Source organism: Chionomys nivalis, chromosome 3 (assembly GCF_950005125.1).
Source record: "Chionomys nivalis chromosome 3, mChiNiv1.1, whole genome shotgun sequence".
Lineage (NCBI taxonomy): Eukaryota > Metazoa > Chordata > Mammalia > Rodentia > Cricetidae > Chionomys > Chionomys nivalis.
Genome location: NC_080088.1, coordinates 43,898,814 through 43,916,820, shown reverse-complemented (window position 1 = coordinate 43,916,820; position 18,007 = coordinate 43,898,814). Strand labels below are relative to the sequence as shown.

Genomic DNA, 18,007 nt, shown 5'->3' with positions numbered 1-18,007 from the left:
CTGATGTTATACAAGACAACTAATCATTGTGCTGACTTCTCTGATTTACAAAGGATGTACAATCACATTGCTTACCTCCGTGTTACCATGAGAATTAACCATGCATTGCCACACGGTGGCCTTTCTGTGCTTCAATAATAAATTATCTATCATATTTTTCATACTTCCATGTGGACCCAAACACCCAAATACATTCATTCTCTTTAATAATGTTCAAAATAATATTGTCTAAGTAGTGGCAACAGCTGATTTTCTAACGTTTAGCAGCCATGTCTACCATATAAAGATAGACTAACAGCTTCAGTATCTACCAAAATAGCAGGCACTTATACCTGTAAGAAGAATTGCCTCAGCATGAGAATAAAGAGGGCTGTAGGTTTTTAGAAAAACTAAATTTTCCATACTCATCAATGGCACTGATTATTTTCCACTTAATTATTTGATAAAATATTTCGCTGTGAGTCTCTAAGTTTTTTTACGCTGTCTGGATGACATGCTTAATCTTCAGCAGCAGCAGAGCTGATTTTTAACACTGCCATATTAGCAAGTGATAGTTGGACAATTAATCACAGCTAGACTGCAGGATTCTGAACATGCAGTCAGAGAAACTAAAATAACTGGCCCAACTATAGCACAATCTGCTTATTTTCGGTTGTCTAAGCATGGCCCGAATCTCTCACTTTACCCAATTCTTTGCTAACCCTTATTTTCACTGAAGTTTGTTTTTCTATTTCTATTGAATAATTAGAGGATGTCAAAAGAACCTAGAATACTGAAAAGCGAACATGCTTTAGCCTGGTTCCCTATCCACATGGAATGAAAATGTTTACATGACAACTAGCTGTGTCCAAGGGCAGCAGTGGAACGGACTAGCGTCGTCCATTAGACTTGTGATCAAAGACTCCAGTACAATTAGCGAACTGCCCAGCCTAGAGATGGATGTGTCAGCACACCACCCTTTGATTTATTATTTTTTTCTTTCCCCAGAAGAAAACAAAGGAAGGCTGATCATCAAGGGAAAAAAAAGGATTTTGCATGACACGTTTTATTTTAAAAGGTAAATTTACAGGAAAAGTGGGTGACACCAAATAGGGGGAAAGATGTGGAAAGTGGGTAGCATGCCAGCCAAAACTGTGAAGAGCAGACTTAAACAAGCAAAGTAAATGAGACAGAACAGATCATGATTGGGATATAGAATGGAATCATGGCCAAGTGACCGACGACAGAAAACTCTCATTCCTAATTTATAGAGTCCAGAATAAAGAGACACAAATTTCGCTTCCAGCCTTCTACAGTTGATCATGAAAAGTACAAATATTCTGGGGTTTATGAGATGGCTCAACTAGTAAAGTCTTGTTGCCAAACCTGAGTTCAGTCCCCAGGTAGAAGAGAGGTGGCACTGGCTAATTGTCCTCTGACCCCTCCTCCACACACATTATCTGGGGCATGTTCATTCTCTCTCTCTCTCTCTCTCTCTCTCTCTCTCTCTCTCTCTCTCTCTCTCTCTTTCCCTCTCTCAAACATACACACACATACACACACAAAGATAGACAGATGATAATGAAGAAGATAGAAAGATAGATAGATAGATAGATAGATACATACATACATACATACATATATATATATATACATACATAGGTACATATGTAGATAAATAAATACGTACAATGAAAACAAAAAGCGAGTAAAAAAGTAATGCTCTTTTCCCGTCTTCCGTTTCTGAGCCTTAGACATTATCTACAGACAGGGCACTCTCATAGTGGGGTCATCAAAAGTGTTCTTCATGCCAGGTGTTCTGCATGCCAGGTGTACATGCCTTTAATCTCAGCAATGGGAGTCCGAGGAAAGCAGATCTCTCTAATGCTGAGGTCATCCCAGTCTACAAATAAGAGTATGTTTCAAACCAAAGGAAAAAAAATGTTTGTACATCATTTGGTGCGACCTTCACAAAGAATGTGCTGTGTTGGATAGTTTCATGGCAACTTGAAACAGACTAGAAAACATTCTTGTCAGACTCACCTCTGAGCAAGACAGTAATTAATCTTCCCCAAGGGCCTCTTTGCCAGTTCTCAGCTTCAGGTTTTTACCTTGAGTTCCCGCCATGATTTCCCCTCATGATGGCTGTGACTGGAGCATGCATTGACCTCCCCAAGTTGCTTTCAGTCATGGTGCTTCATGACAACAATAGAAACCTCGACCAAGTCAGGTGTTATTAGAAGAAAAATCTTCTTGTTAGTATGGCTAATTCTATCTTCACCATGCTTGAGCATTACCATTATTTTTTATGTGTGTCTTATTTTATTTTCTCCACGAAGTAGAGTCAGAAACAAGGCTTACAGTAAAATTATAATTAGTTTATCTGGAAAAGCAAGGAACACTGGCAAGTTTATATAAAAGTTACAGTAAAATCATTTAAAAAGCTTGGAAACCAGCTCTGGAGACTTAACTCCAATCTGGAAAACTAAATAGAACACACACCTTAGACTGATACTCTAAAGAGTTTGGAAAAAGCAGAGATTCTTAGAGACCCGTGACTTCCTGTCTCTTAGAGGTTACTTTAGGATAATCAATTCTCAGCAAGTTCATCCCCCTTTATGACTTCTAAGGAGAGAATACTGTGCACCCATGAAGAAGGAGTCAGTACAGCTGTATGAAGCACACAGAACAGCTCAAGCAATGGTCCGCCTCTGACAGGCATGATCTGATGCTCTGATGTTGATTGTGATTTCGGGCCATTTTGTTAGGTGTCCAAAAAGTGCCTAGTGAAAAAAAAATTCTTATCTAAGAATGAATCAAGGACATATGGACTACTGGATCCTTCTTCCTCTAATTTTGTACCTATTTTCCTAATTGAATTCTAAAAATAACATGTCATTAGAATGAAACTAGGTGACAACAGAAAGGTTTAGAAAATAGCTAAATGCTTACATAGTGAGTGCATTTTATGTGGCAGTCACTATTAGGAGATAAAATAATTGGAGGAACACAAAGGTAGAGAAAGTCACTGTGAGTGCCATCCAGTTAGAGTCTCCGTGTGACTAACTCTAGATACATTATTCAATTAAATGACAATCACAAATGTTCTATGGAACTTTCCCAAGACCACCCCGGAAAGGCAATCCTATAGTTGTGCTATTTTTATTTTTCACCTGATAGCAGCAACTGTTTGGTATGTAAAATTATGTTGAGGTTTTAAATATGAAGAAAAATCAAATACGCACAATTCATCCAAAATTGCTCTAGAGAGTACACTGCTCATAGTGTTATTATTTGTAGGCTTAGAGTTGTTTTTAATATGTTCCAAAAGATGAGCTCTCAGTTAGTATTAGGCATTAAATTACACTTTTTAAAAAAAGGGGGGGGGGGAGCTACAATGTATGGATAAACAATACATGACTTGTACCCTCATAGACTTGACAAGTCAGTTCAAATAATGACAACTACTAAAAAAAGATAAAAATGATGCTGGAGATAGGCTATGCAACAAAATCCCACAGGACCTATCTTATTATGTATTTATTATTACAGTTTATTTCTAGAGTATCAAATATTTCTGTCAGCCAAATTTAGGAAAGCAGTATTTCCAAGGCAGAAGTATTTACGGCCTTGCCTGTTTGAACTAGCCTCTCTGTAACTGTATTCAAGATGATATGGTTTTGTCAGAATCGTAATTGATAGTGCCCTTTCAACATCTATCTGCCTGGTACATACACGACAACTTTTTCCTGCCCTGCTTGTACAAAAGTGGATTCAAAATAACCACAAGCCCTGCAGCCTCACCACAAATCATTCTCTAACAAGTCCCTGACACAGCACTTTGATGTAGAAATATAGGTAAAGCTGCTTGTTACACATTTGGGCAAAACTACCGGTCTTCATCGAAAGAGAATTGTAGGCAGGGTCCAAAGCCGATCATCAGAGAAACTGGAAAGCAAAGAGCATTGTAATAGGGGAAGGGTGTGTTTCCTCCACCACAGGACTTCTGAAAATCTGTAAAGACACCATGACCTCCCCCACAAAAAGGGGATACCCTGACTCTCTAATAATTAAATACATGTTGAGAATATGAGATTTAACAGAGCAGATTGATCAGCTTCTGGGGGCCATACTGTCCCACGAAGGGGTTCCTTGGCCAGTCATTGGCTCAGTATGACAGGTGAATCACTTTTACTGTGAAATTATGCAATTGATCGGGCTTTTTGAGCCCCCAATAAAATTGAAAAAAATTCTTCTTAAACTTTTTATTGTTTTGAGATAAGAATGGTTTACTTCATTTAAGATCTCAAAATAAATATGTGAATATTTCTGAGCGAGTCATAGTTTATTTATGACTTTGTGCAAATTTAAAAGTCCCTCTACAAGGATTCGATTAGGTGACTCCAAAGTTCTCTCGCAAAACTAATACTTTATTTTTTAATATTATGCTACACAAAAATATAAAATAAAGAATAAAGTTGTTTTTATAAAAAAGTACCGACCATTTCCTCAAATATACTGGCTAGTCCAAAGCAGACTTGAGCTTGAAAAGTGGAAGATGCCTAGGGTTGTTAGCAGTTCATTTTTTGAAGTACTCAATTAGAATTTTAGTTTTACTTGAGGAAACCACCTTGTATAACATATATCTACAAGTTTGTTTTTTTTTTTTTTTTTCAAGACAGGGTTTCTCTGTGGTTTTGGAGCCTGTCCTGGAACTAGCTCTTGTAGACCAGGCTGGTCTCGAACTCACAGAGATCCGCCTGCCTCTGCCTCCCGAGTGCTGGGATTAAAGGCGTGCGCCACCACTGCCCGGCTTTACATATATCTACAAGTTAAACCTAGACGTAAAAGGGAAAAATATATATGGAAGTTCTGATGGTTTGAATGAAAAGGGCCCCTGATGTGGGAAGTCCTTCTGTATATGTATTGCTTTGATTGGTTTTATTTGTTTACATTTAAAGGGGGATATAACATAGGAATTTGCATTTGTATTGATCTTGGTTTATTGATACAAATTTAAGGTCAGTTTTGTTACAGTGTGTACATGTATATCTGATCTTGATTAAGGTATTGTGCTTGTCCAGCTCATTTAAAAATTAATGTATAATTAACAAATATAGGTTAATAGGTGATCATCTAAGATAGCCAAGCTTGTAGTCATGTTAGTTAGATTTTCTAGATGTATAGAGATATATTTTATATGAACAGGTATTCTTCAAACCTTTCAAAGACTATGGAATATAGCATTTAAAATGTTTAAGAACTTAGGATTTTTCATAACAATGAGACAATCTGTTCCTGGCAGCACCAAGTTACTTCAAGAGGATGATGTATACCAAAGATGCTCCTTATGGTGTTGCTTAGTCATTTTGGTAAGAAATTGCCCTTGCCTGAAATTCTTGATGCTATACTGTATGAAATGGATGCATGACCCACAGAGAAATGACTGGTAAAGTTGACTAAAGATGAGATGGTTCTTTGGGATTCCTGCTACATGAAAGAGTCTGCCAGACATTCTGCATGACACACAAGAGAACAAATGATGGACTTTGCCATTATGAGACAGAACAGATGTTCAAATTTTCTGCTTCATGGAAAAATCTGCTGGATACTATGGGTCTGTAGGCTGGAGATGGATGCTCCAACAATACAGAAGAACTTTGGGTTACTGTCCAGGCAGTAAGATGTCTTTGTCAATTCTAGAGTTTTAAAGTTGCTTACAATGCACTTTCTGTTTACTTAGGTAATACTATATCCTTCTGGAGTCTTTGATAAAGTTCAAGAATAGATAGTTATAGTTTTTCTTAGTTATGATAAAAGATAGATTTAAATATTGTAATTGTAATTCTTGCTTGATACCTGTTTTTTTATATGTAATTTTACTATGTTAAAATTATAGCCTTCCTTTTTTATTTAAACAGAAAAAAAGAAAATGTTATGGAAAGTCCTTCTGTATATGTGTTGCTTTTATCAGTTAATGAATAAAGAAACTGCTTTGAGTCTATAGCAGGGCAGAACAGAGTTATGTGAGGAAAACCAAACTGATTGCTGGGAAAAAGAAGGCAGAATCAGCAAGAAGTCATGTAGCCCCACCAGAGACAGATGCTGGACAAAAAACTTGTTGGTAAGCCAAAGCCACATGACAATACACAGATTAATAGAAATGGGTTAAATTAAGATGTAAGAGCTAGCCAATAATAATTTAGAGCTAATAGGCCCAGACGTGGTTTAATTCATACAGTTTCTGTGTGATTATTTTGGTTCTGGGTGTAGCTTCATACTACAGGTCCCTATAGGTTCATAGTAAGTGGCACTATGAGGAAGTGCTGCCCTGTTGGAGTAGGTATGGCCTTGTTGGAGAAATTGTGTCACTGGGGGTGAACTTTGAGGTTTCAGAAGCTCCTGACACACTCAGTGGCTGTGTTCTCTTCCTGCTACCTTGCATATCCAAATATAGTACTCTCAGCTACCTCTCCAGTACCATGTCTGCCTACATGCCTTCAAGCTTCTTGCCATGATGATATGGACTGAATCTTTCAACTGTAAGTCAGTCACAATTAAACATTTTCATTTGTAAGAGTTGCCATGGTCATGGTGTCTCTTCACTGCAAGATAAGCCTTAACTAAGACAATAATAAAAAGTGTGATTTATTTTCATAAGTCAGGAGGGTGTCATTATGTAATTAATGTTTCATGGGTTAGTCAGTTAATTGGATGGTTAGTTGTTTGAGACAGGTGCTCTCTATGGATCCCAGGCTTCTCTTGAACTCATAAACTTCCTTTTCAGGTTTCTGAGTACCGATGCTCCAGGTGTTTACATGGTTGGTAATAAATTTTTATTCTCATCATACAAGAGACAAAATCAAGGTCTAGAGGGGCATGTTTACCTACTTTTATAAGTTGCTATATTATAAAACAGACATTTAACAATGTTACTCATGGTTTTCCAATCAGTGTTACAACACATTTTTTCCCTAGCTTCTAGTCATTACCTATACCTACTTTGACAAAAATCCTGAATCCAAGACTAAAGAATCAAAATTTACAGAAAACATAATCCAGATCTGTAATTTTTTCTTTCACAAATCTTACCCAAGAAGAGGCTTCATTCAGAAATTAGCCTGATAGCTAATACTCTAGATAAAAAACCTGCCAATCCCTGGTCAGAAATCAGAGAATGAAATTAAACAACACAAGAAAGAGAAATTTTCAAACAGTAAGAACAGAAGAAGCATTCTTTAGTTCTGTTTCAGAACATCTACAGATTCTAGACTAGATCTTCAACCACACATGGGTAGACAGCATGGAGAACAGTAAGGACGAAGGAAACTTAACCAAGCTATGATCAACAGCAATCTGTTAACATTAACTCCACGTACGATCCTTTTCAGAGAATGCCACATTAACAAATCCGTCAACATCTCCAATGATTGTAATAAGATGTAGTTCATAGAAAACTTTATATTAAAGGTGATATAATATGCAGAATGTCAGAAATATATGCCTTGATTTCAAGGTAACTGACATGAAACAAAGAGTTGATCAACTTGAAATATCAGTGGAAATCATATGGTGTCCTGAGAGTCATTTCTAGGAGGGATGAAACATAATATAAAAGATTTAGGAAGAGGCATGAAACACCCAGTGCATCCTAAGAGGAAAGCACAGATTTCTTTGGCAAGGAAACAGAGGTCAGAAGTAAGAGATCAGGGGTTCAGTGGACCAATATCTTTAGTGGCTTTAATGAATCTAAAAGAAAAAGTGACTCACAAACATTGTCCAATGAAAATATTTTTCAGAAACATGTTTCATGAAAGTATCAATAAGATAATTTGATACCAGCCAACATACTCTGTAAGAAGACAGAGGTTTTTTTAATGTTTTTAATTGAAATAGAATTACATTACTTTACCCCATTTCTTTCTTTCCTTTAGGCCCTACAACCTACACTTCTTGAACATCTCATGCTTCAATTAGATAGCTAGCCACTTTTTCTTTGATTTTATATACATAGTCATTATATATAGCTGTTATATATAATGATTATATATATTGTTTTGAAGAGAATGAGAAAATGGGTGACTAGATATAAAAACTTTCTTCTATGTTAACATATTATGCTTCTAAAATGAGGAGTTGTGTATTATATATAAAAGCTATCCAATAAAGGATAGAATGAAAAAGAAACCTTAACTCTTTATAGTGGCAAGAGTCTTGCATGTTACACATGAAATATTAATTTAATGTATTCTCTCTGTACATTTATATAAAAGTGTAAATATATACGTATACATATATACATATGTAAGTATATATACATACTTATATATAAAGACATATCTGTACACAAATAAGAATATATGAACATTGTGTCAGTGAGACGACTCAGCAGTTAAACGCACTTGGTATGCAAGCCTGAAAACCTTAGCACAATTCCACAATGAAAACCTGAGACATGAGCAAAGAGGTCAAGACCATGATGGGCTCACCCACTGAAACAGTTTACCTGAGCTAATGGGAGCTCACCAACTCCCACTGGACTGGGAAGGAACAAGCATAGGACCAAATTTGTCCCTCTGAATGTGGCTGACAGTTGTATGGCTGGGTCAGACTGAGGGGCCACTGGCAGTGGCACTGGGATTTATCTCTACTACATGTGCTGACTTTTTGGGACCCTATTCTCTTTGAATGGATACCTTGTTCAGCCTAGATGTAGTAGTGAGGGCCTTGGACCTTCCCCAAAGCAGAGTGCCTTCCCCTCTCTTAGGATTAGAGGTGGGATGGGAGGATGTGTGGAGGGAATGAGAGGAGGAGAGGAAGTGAGAATTTGGAGTGATATTTTTTAAAACAAAAAAAAAATCTAATAAAAATAAAAGAAAACCTGAGCTAGAATTCACAAAGAAAACCTGATCTCAGTCCCACAATAGAAACCTGAAATAGAACCTGAAATGAAAACCTGAACTAGAACCCACAATGAAAACCTGAGCTCAATTCCACAACTGAAACCTGAGCTCAATCCTACAATGGGAACTTGAGCTATAACCCACAATGGAAAAAGAGCTAGTACCTTAAAGTTGTCTTTTTGCCTTTTGGTAATGGAAGACACATGATTTCACTTGCACACATACACACACAGACATCATGCACACAGACAGTAATAATGAATAAAAATAAGTTGAAAATCAATGTACAAATATAAAATATACACATATGTGTTAGAAAGAGACATCTTTCACGTGAAGAATAGTGAAACTGACCTTTAGCGGAGAGATGAAACAGAAAACAAAAGAGGATTCATGAAAGGCTATTTCCAACAACATGTTAGTGCTTGTAATGCTTCATTTGACTAGCAGAGATGAGCAGACCGAATAAAACCACAACAGGGAACTAAATATTGTCTGTAAGAGACACACTTCAAATATAAACAGGAAGTAATAGAAAAAGGTGATACATATAGATCATACAAACAATAAATAAAAGAAGGCAAAATCAGCAATATCAAGAGGAAATGAATGGATGCAGGGTCTACATAGCATCTTTGTCCTAGGTGACACTTTGGGAGCAGAATACTGCACATGACAACTTTCCAATAACACACTTTATAAGTTTGTTTGATGTATTCACTAACACAGACAATATGCTACATCATTAAATAAATCTGGATACACTTAAAGGATCAAGGCCTCACAATACTCTCTGAGTACATTATAATTAAAATAAAATCAATAATACATCTAGCAAGCACAAATTACTTTCAAGTTAAAATACTATGGGTCCTCAAAGTAATTTCAAACAGTATTAAACTGAATGGTTATAAAAATATAACAACAATTAGTAAGTAAAAGGAAATTTTAATTTTTAAACATGTATTTTGAAAAAGCAAAAAATAATTTAGTAAATGAGTTGTATGACCACATTAAGAAGTTTTTAAAAGGTCAGGTAAAGTTTACAGAAGTAGGAAAGTTATTTTTAAAATATAATGACAGAAATTAATGAGAAAAACAAAAAATTCAATCTTTTAACTATAGGATGATATCTATCTATCTATTTGTGTTTTCAATACATCTTAAATGCAGTTTACTCCACTCCTCCCAGTCTGCCTTCACCCACTTTCTCTATTTCCCAGATCCATTCCTCCCTTTCTCTTCAGAAAAAGCAGACCTCCCAGGGCTATCAGCTTGAACATGGCATAATAAGATAAGATAAGATACACTAAGGCTAGACACAGAACCTCATATAAAGACTAAGAGAGGCAACTCAAAAGGAGGAAAAGGGTCCCAGGAGCAGGCAAAAGAGTTAGAAACACTCCTGCTCTCAGTGTTAGAGTCCTACGGAAATACCCAGCTAACAACTGTAATGTACATGCAGAGGACCTGGCATGGACCCACGTGGACTTTCTGATTGCCACTTCAACTGAACTGTGGTGGTGCAGACGTTTAATTTTAGCACTCGGGAGGCATGGGCAGGCAGAACTCTGAGTTCTCTGGACTGGTCTACAGCGTGAATTCCAGGATAGCCAAAGCTGCACAGAAAAACACTATCTTTCACGATACCTCACAAAACAAAAAACAACAGACAAAAATAAAATAAAAACAAACAGAACAAACAAAAACAAAAATAGTTATAACTCTAAGTTTGATTCATAAAAAAAATCAATTTAATTTAACTTTAACTGGAATAATGAAGAGAAATTATAAAACAAACTACCCAAATTAGCAATAAAAATATAATCATCAAAATTTTATTATTACAGAAAAATGTTAACATTTCAAAAATGAGAGAAAAATTGAAAAAAGAATCTTAAATATGTCATAAAAACTATAAAAATTTTAAAGCCATTAAATTTTAGATTGATATATACGCATGTAACAAAACATGAAATCTTTGGGGTAATTGAAAAGTATCTCAGAATGTAAAAAAATGAAATAGTACTTAAATGTCCCAAATCAAAACTTTTTTTTTCCTGGAAAACTGGATCATTTGTGTGTGTGTGTGTGTGTGTGTGTGTTGTAGTGCTTAATTATTTTCTTCTTTTGACTTTATACTTTTTTATTGATTTTTGTTGAGCTCTACGTTTTTCTCTGCTCCCCTTCCTGCCTCTCCCCTCTCCTTCAACCCTCTCCCAAGGTCCCCTTGCTCCCAATTTACTCTTTCAATTTCAAAGAATTGCACAGAAAGAAAGAAGATGGAACTCTTAGACTAGATGAAAATATTCAGAGCAGGTACTGATGGTCAACCTTTATTGACAGCTTGCTTGGGTTAAGAAACACCTACAGAGCTGGACAGTGGTGGCGCTCACCTTTAATCCCAGCATTTGAGAGGGAGAAGCAGGTGAATCTCTTTAAGAGAGGCCAACCTGGTCTACAAAGTGAGTTCCAGGACAGACTCCAAGGCTACACAGAGAAACCCTGTCTCAAAAGAAAAAAACAAAATCAAAAAACAAAAAATACCCTACAGTATTAGTCAGGCATACCTTCAGGTGTGTATGTGAAAGCATTTCCGGAGATTACTTTAGAACAGAAAATCAGTCCCAGAGTAGATGCTACTCTCGCATGGCCCTGGGTCCCATATTAGTTTAAAGTAGAAAAGGGAAATGCAACATTCTCACCAGCACTCTCATGGCCTGCTGCAGAGTCTGTATGTAAATATCAGCCTCACGTTCTCCCTATGGTGCCTCTGCCACCATGGTGACTATGCTCTCCAACTCTGAGCCAAAGCAACTTCTATCTTCCTCATATTGCTTCTTGTTGGGTATTGGTTTGTGGCAACAAGAAAAGTAACTATCTCATATACACATCACACAAAGAACTTACATGCATATATTTAAAGATTCAATAAATTCAACAGGATGGGGAAGAGGCCAACAGAAAGAAGACAAACTACTTAAACGGAAACATTAAGGACATATCTGGCCATTAAGTACATGAAGACTGAAAGAAAAGAGAGGAGAACACTATTAAATAGTAGTACTCCACACCTCTTAGTCTGGTAAGAATATGAAGAGTTAGATTTCTCTAGCACTGCTTTGGAAATGTAAAACTACCTTTAGACATTTTATCCATGCATCTACATAAATCCTTAGATATAGGTGTCAATTATAGATTTATTTGTAAAGTTTAAAACTAGAAATAATCTGTAATTCTATAAATAGCTAAGTGGATAAACAGATTATCATATACCCACACATGCATTCCCACTTAGAAATTTAAATGAGTGCTACAGATACATTCTAAAACAACCTGGATGAATCTCAAAATCTCAAAAATATACCAAGGAAAAAAGACTGGCAAAAAGATGTAGAGCTCTTGAGCTTTTGAGATGAAATTATTGGAAATATGTTAAGCCCTGCTAAGGAGGCAGGTGAGTAGTTACATAAGGGTGAAGGCAAAGAAAGGAAGGTGTGTGAAAGGAGCAAGAAGGAAGTTGTGTGGGTGATAGACACGTTAGTTTTCCTAGTTCTAGTGATGACTCCATGGGTATAGAAATATTTCTACACATAGATTAGTACAACTCAGACTTCCTCACTAAAATTTTCTTGTGCTTTGAACAGTGGTTACTACAAACACTCAAAACTGCTCAAAGTGGAGAGGTTTAGTTATTAGTAGAGCACTGAGCCACAAATAGGATATCTGTGTCATCAAGACTCAGGCTATGCTCTGGAAGAGGGAGAGGAAATAGCAAAAGAGCCACGGGTCAGGGAGAAGTGGAGAGCTCCTGTCTTCCAGACATCACTGACGTCACTGAGCATGAACTTTAAGCAGGTGTGTTTGCCCTGCGCAAGACCAAGACAGTTAAAACTCCAGCATGGAGGGTCACAGGGTTCATGATCCTCCACTCCAGCTGAAAAGTTGAGACTTGATGTCGTCTGGGGGAAGGAAAATTAATTTTCTTTAAAGGTTTTGGCATTTAGCAGGTTGAACATATTCCAGTGGATGGGCCCCACACCTGTAGGTACATGGACACAACAATTTGAACTCTTCTGGCTATGTATAAAAAGAAAAGAACAGCTGAGGAATAGGTCGCATGCATGTCTCTACTAAACGCTCTACAGGGTGCCTTCAGAAACTTTTCTGCACTGCATTCCAAGGGCCATGTCTATTCTCAAGCTCCATGTCAAGAGATCTTTGACTCCTGTGGGAATTCCACTGTTGAGGTGAATCTCTATACCTCAAAACGTCTTTTCGGAGCTGCTGTGACCAGCGGTGCCTCCCCAAGCATCAATGAGGCCCTAGAACTCCATCACAGTGATAAGACCCGCTACATGGGGAAGCTTGCCTCAAAGAGTGTTGAGCATATTAATAAAACTATTGCACCTACTGTGGTTAGCAAGAAACTGAATGTTGTTGAACAAGAGAAGATCGACAAAGTGATGACTGGGATTGATGGCACTGAATATAAATCCAAATTTGATGTAAATGCCGTCCTGGGAGTGCCTTTGGCTGCCTGTAAAGCTGGTACCACTGAAAAGGGAGTACCCCTTTACTATCATATCGCTGACTTTACTAGCAACCCTGGCGTCATCCTACCAGTCCCAGCTTTCATTGCGATCAATCGAGGTTCTCATACTGAGAACTAACTGGCTATGCAGGAGTGCATGATCTTCCCTGTGGGGGTATCCAGCTGCTGGGAAGCCATACGCATTGGGACAGAAGTTTATAACCATCTGAAGAATATCATCAAGGAGAAATATGGGAAAGAGGTCACCAATGTGAGTGGTGAAGGCAGGTTTGCGTTTAATACCCAGAAGATCAAACAAGTTCTGGGGTTGTGAAGAACGCAATTGGGAAGGCAGGTTACACTAACCACGTTGTGATCAGCATGGACGTGGCTGTCTCTGAGTTCTTCAGGTCTGGCAAATATGACCTAGATGTCAAGTCTCCTGATGGCTCCAGCAGGCACATCATACCCAACCAGTTAGCTGACCTGCATAAGTCCTTCATCTGGAAGTAAAAAGTGGTGTCCATTGAGGAACCCTTTGACCAGGACAGGATGACCAGTAAGACTGGTAAACGTTTAAAACAAGTGTGCTGTTCATGTTGTTCCTGGAGCCCTGCAGGAAACCCCAGCTTTGTAATCACGTGACTGGCACAAACCATTGTTTCTGTCACCTCACTTCCAAGTTAGAGTCTGGAGTACAGTGTAAATCTCTAGGGTGGCCACAGACAAGACCCCCGCCTCAGTGGTTCTACATGCAGAATAAAATCCTCAGTGACCCATAGGAAAAAGAAAAAAAAAAGAAAAGGAGAAAAGAAAGTTGGGAGGGGTTGGGTGACAGAATGATAAGTCTAGGAAGTGTTTGGGAGAAGAATAGAAGTGATTAAAAATATGTTGTTTGAATGTATAAAGTTTTCAAAGAATTAATAGTATTAATAACTATTACATAATAATATCTCTGTATAAAATATGTCCTATTGTTTTAGCCTTCTAAGTGTTGCAATTCAAGGCCTTTGCCACCATTCCTGCTCTTTATTGGTCTTATTATTTTGCAATAAAAAATTAACAATGTTTTTACCAGGTTAAATAGCAATGAGGTTTCTAATTTTTTTTTTTGTAGTAAATAAGTTGTATTTACTGAGGTGCTTTGACAGTAGATTAACAGCCTGTTCATGAAACTTCCTTTTACTAGTTTTAGTATTTATTGATCATTTTGTCTAAATCAGCAGTTACTAATATGGTTGTACAATGTCAAAAATAACCTGATTTATTGAAATTAAACTCTACCTTAGTAAAGTTATCTACATCAATCTAGGCTTAATCTTATCCTTCTATATTTCACAAATATTTGCTGAAATTACTCTAGCCACATTCTGGCTAGGTTCCATGTGCTTGGGGAATTCTTTCTACAGAATCATACCAACAGATGCAACATAACTTTCATCTGTAGAAAAAAAAAGTCTGTCGTATTTTTAGAGAAGTGCAAGTTCAGTTTAGATTTCGGGAACAGTTAATTCTACAGTTTGCCATCTAAAGAAAAAATTACTACCAGTGTTGACCTCTTTTTAATAATTCCTAATGTACATTTTACAGGTCTTGGTCCTCAGTAGCTATAAGTCAAAGTTGCCAGGTCCTATCCCTCATAGAGCACCTAAGGATGTGAGGTGACCTCAAGCCCCCCCCTTTTTCAACTTCTTGGCTCTAGGTCACAGCATTTTATACGGCCGCTGCTTCTGAATCTTGCTTTTACAACAGATGCTTTTCTGTTGACACTATGGTTCATGAAGAGGCAGGAGAAAATATCAGGCAGTATGAAACACATACAAGATAGGAAATTATCCAGAAAATCTAAAATTCCTAAGGAACTTTAACTCCTAGGAGTTTTGCCTTGTACTTTTGAGGCTGTGATGTTTTCCCTAGCATACAGTGGGTACCCAACAGTGCTGCCTTTTATCTCTACAGTACCCAATAGCAGCAAGAACTTCCTCACCCTAGTTTGTTGCTCTATTCCCTTTGTTTGCTCCCTGGATTTTCCACTGAAATGTATGTCATTCTCTTTTCCTGAACAAAAAAGATATACATATATAATGAAAAGGACATTAAAATTTGTCAATTATGTGCAAATTTAAAATGATATATTATTTCACTAAAAGTGATCTTATATAACTCTTCATTATTTTCTAATACATTTTAGAGTTCATAAAACTATACATATACACATGTACACATTTCCTTAATTGATTTGATGAGATAAGACGATAGCCTCTGATCTTAGTTTTCCTTTCTACTCTTGTACTTTGAATATTTATGTGTATCTTACTATGGTTTATAATGTTTGTTTAGAAGTTTATTGATGAAAGTTTCATATTTATATATATTTAATTGTTTAATTCATTTGGCATTTTCTTCCATTTTTGGTCACTGTGATAAAGGCTACAGTGAATGTGTGCATAAGTACTGCCTATAAGGAAGGTTACAGAATATACATGATTTTATGAAAAGGGAAAATAATACACAGGTACATATATATTGTTATGAACTTGCATCACTATTGCAAAATAATTATTATGCATTGTGAATTGTTAAGTAAAAGCAAGCACATATTTTGCACTTTAATAGGTTTTTAGAATGACTGCACTAATTTTCATTTCCACCCACAGAAAAATAAATTTATTTTCTTTACATTACTATTTATTTAGAGATATATTGTGTATTCAGTAACAGCCTATACCTAAACCAATGCTTTTCTTTCAGCTTACCCTCAAAGTGTAAAATAAAGCCTTAAGATAAAATATATCATTTGTTTACATATTCATTTGCCACAAAACCCACACGCAATGACGCCAATGTTCAAATTAGACTACCCATAGTTTGGATGTAAAAGTGGGTCTCTGTACAGTCACTACTTAAACACTAAATTAACTTTATCTTCATTTTGCTGCCTTACCAAGAAAGTCTGTTTTCATATCCAAACCTGTGAGAGAATCACTAAATTCCGTATTTCACATAGAAGTAAATGATGACATTAAATCTTGCCTTAAACTTTTATTCTCCCATCTTCTGACACACAGAGAAGATTCAAGTAGTGTCATTTCATCAACTTCTCTGCTGGACAAAGATGCCTTCGCTGATGGAGCAGAAATGCTTTGCCAGCCTTGCCAGCCGGTACTCCACTGTCTTCCGAAGCTGATCCGGAGCCACTGCCATTATGTGAATAAGTCATGCATGATCCCTGAGTATATTATCAGCCCCTTGTGGAACATTTTTACCAATGATGAAATGTTATTGTTGTCAGCGTCAGACATTCAGTCTTTATCAGTCTCCCTCATGACAGCCCTCGTTATTCAGAAAGACTTGGGACAACTTCAAGGTGAGAACTTTCAGTACAAGGTCAGGGGAACCAAATTTCTTTCCTATCTACTGCTCAACCACTTCTTTTCTGTTTCATCACGAGTCACAAAGCAGTACGTCTCCCTCCAGTAGTGCAGTGGGAGCAATATAATGGCAGCTTCATCTGCTAGGACCCAGAGCTATCAAATTTAAAGAAATATATAACCTCTTACTTGAGTCTTCTCTGGAGACCCGACTCAAGTCCTGACATATTGACACCTTTCCCGATCCACAAAATTCCTTGGAAGGAAGTGCTATGTATTAAAACACTCCTGGACTTTAGATCCAGAAATATTTTTTCTTCTCTGATTTTCCCATTATAGATTTTGATAAACAATGAGATAAAATTCTCATCTCTAAAAATGATCAAATGCTGCCTGCCCCGCAAAACTGGTCTTAGATATACATTTTTATTGTATAGATGCATACATGTACAAAATACTTGCTTATTATCTAAAACATTATAAGAGCACAGTAAATTACTGCTTCTTGTTTTCAGTCAATTCCTACAATGCCTTGTGGAATATAATGCCTCAACATTTTTAGTTATACATGACCTTCAGAGTGTGTAAGTTTTAGAAATGCAAAAAAAAAAATACAAAAGTTTTTGCCCAGGTGTGTTTTGTATGTATCCAAAACCTACAGCTCAGTTAGCATAGTTCAGCCCCCAGAGTAATTATTGGTTTTTTTTCCTATCATTTTCCTGTTCTTTTAGACCACCTAACTCTGACTCACTGGTCTTTATGGATTACTCAACAGCTTTTCTGAGAGGTTCTGCAGGGTTGGGAAGAGTAGTTGGAACACACACATAAGCGTGACAGAATGTCAGCTCTCCACATTTAGACTGGCAGATTGGACATGTATTATGTGTAATTATGCAAGTGTTAGAGTGATGATGACAGCCTCTTATTCTCAGAGGAGCCTGGCTGCACAGTGGTGCTCACAGGCTGTTTGGGATTGAATGGAGCACATCCTACATTAAAACAGAGCCTTCACTGGAAAAATCAGGACCAGGGAACATTTATAGTTTTTCTCATCATGAATTTGTTCCTCTGTTTTCCTTTGTAAATAATAAAAATGAACACATAAATCATGATGGAACTTAGAGAATATTCTTGGCAAAAAGATTATGATCAATTAATGAACATCTTTAGCATCAAAATCTATATATCTGAGGAAATACTTACAGTTGACAGTAAGGGAA

At 36.9% G+C, this 18,007-nt stretch overlaps 1 pseudogene; it reads left to right on the top strand.

The window, feature by feature from the left end:
• Nucleotides 1-13,070: 13,070 nt before the first annotated feature.
• On the top strand, nt 13,071-14,061 carry LOC130870966 (alpha-enolase-like; annotated as a pseudogene).
• The last annotated feature ends 3,946 nt before the right edge of the window (nt 14,062-18,007 follow it).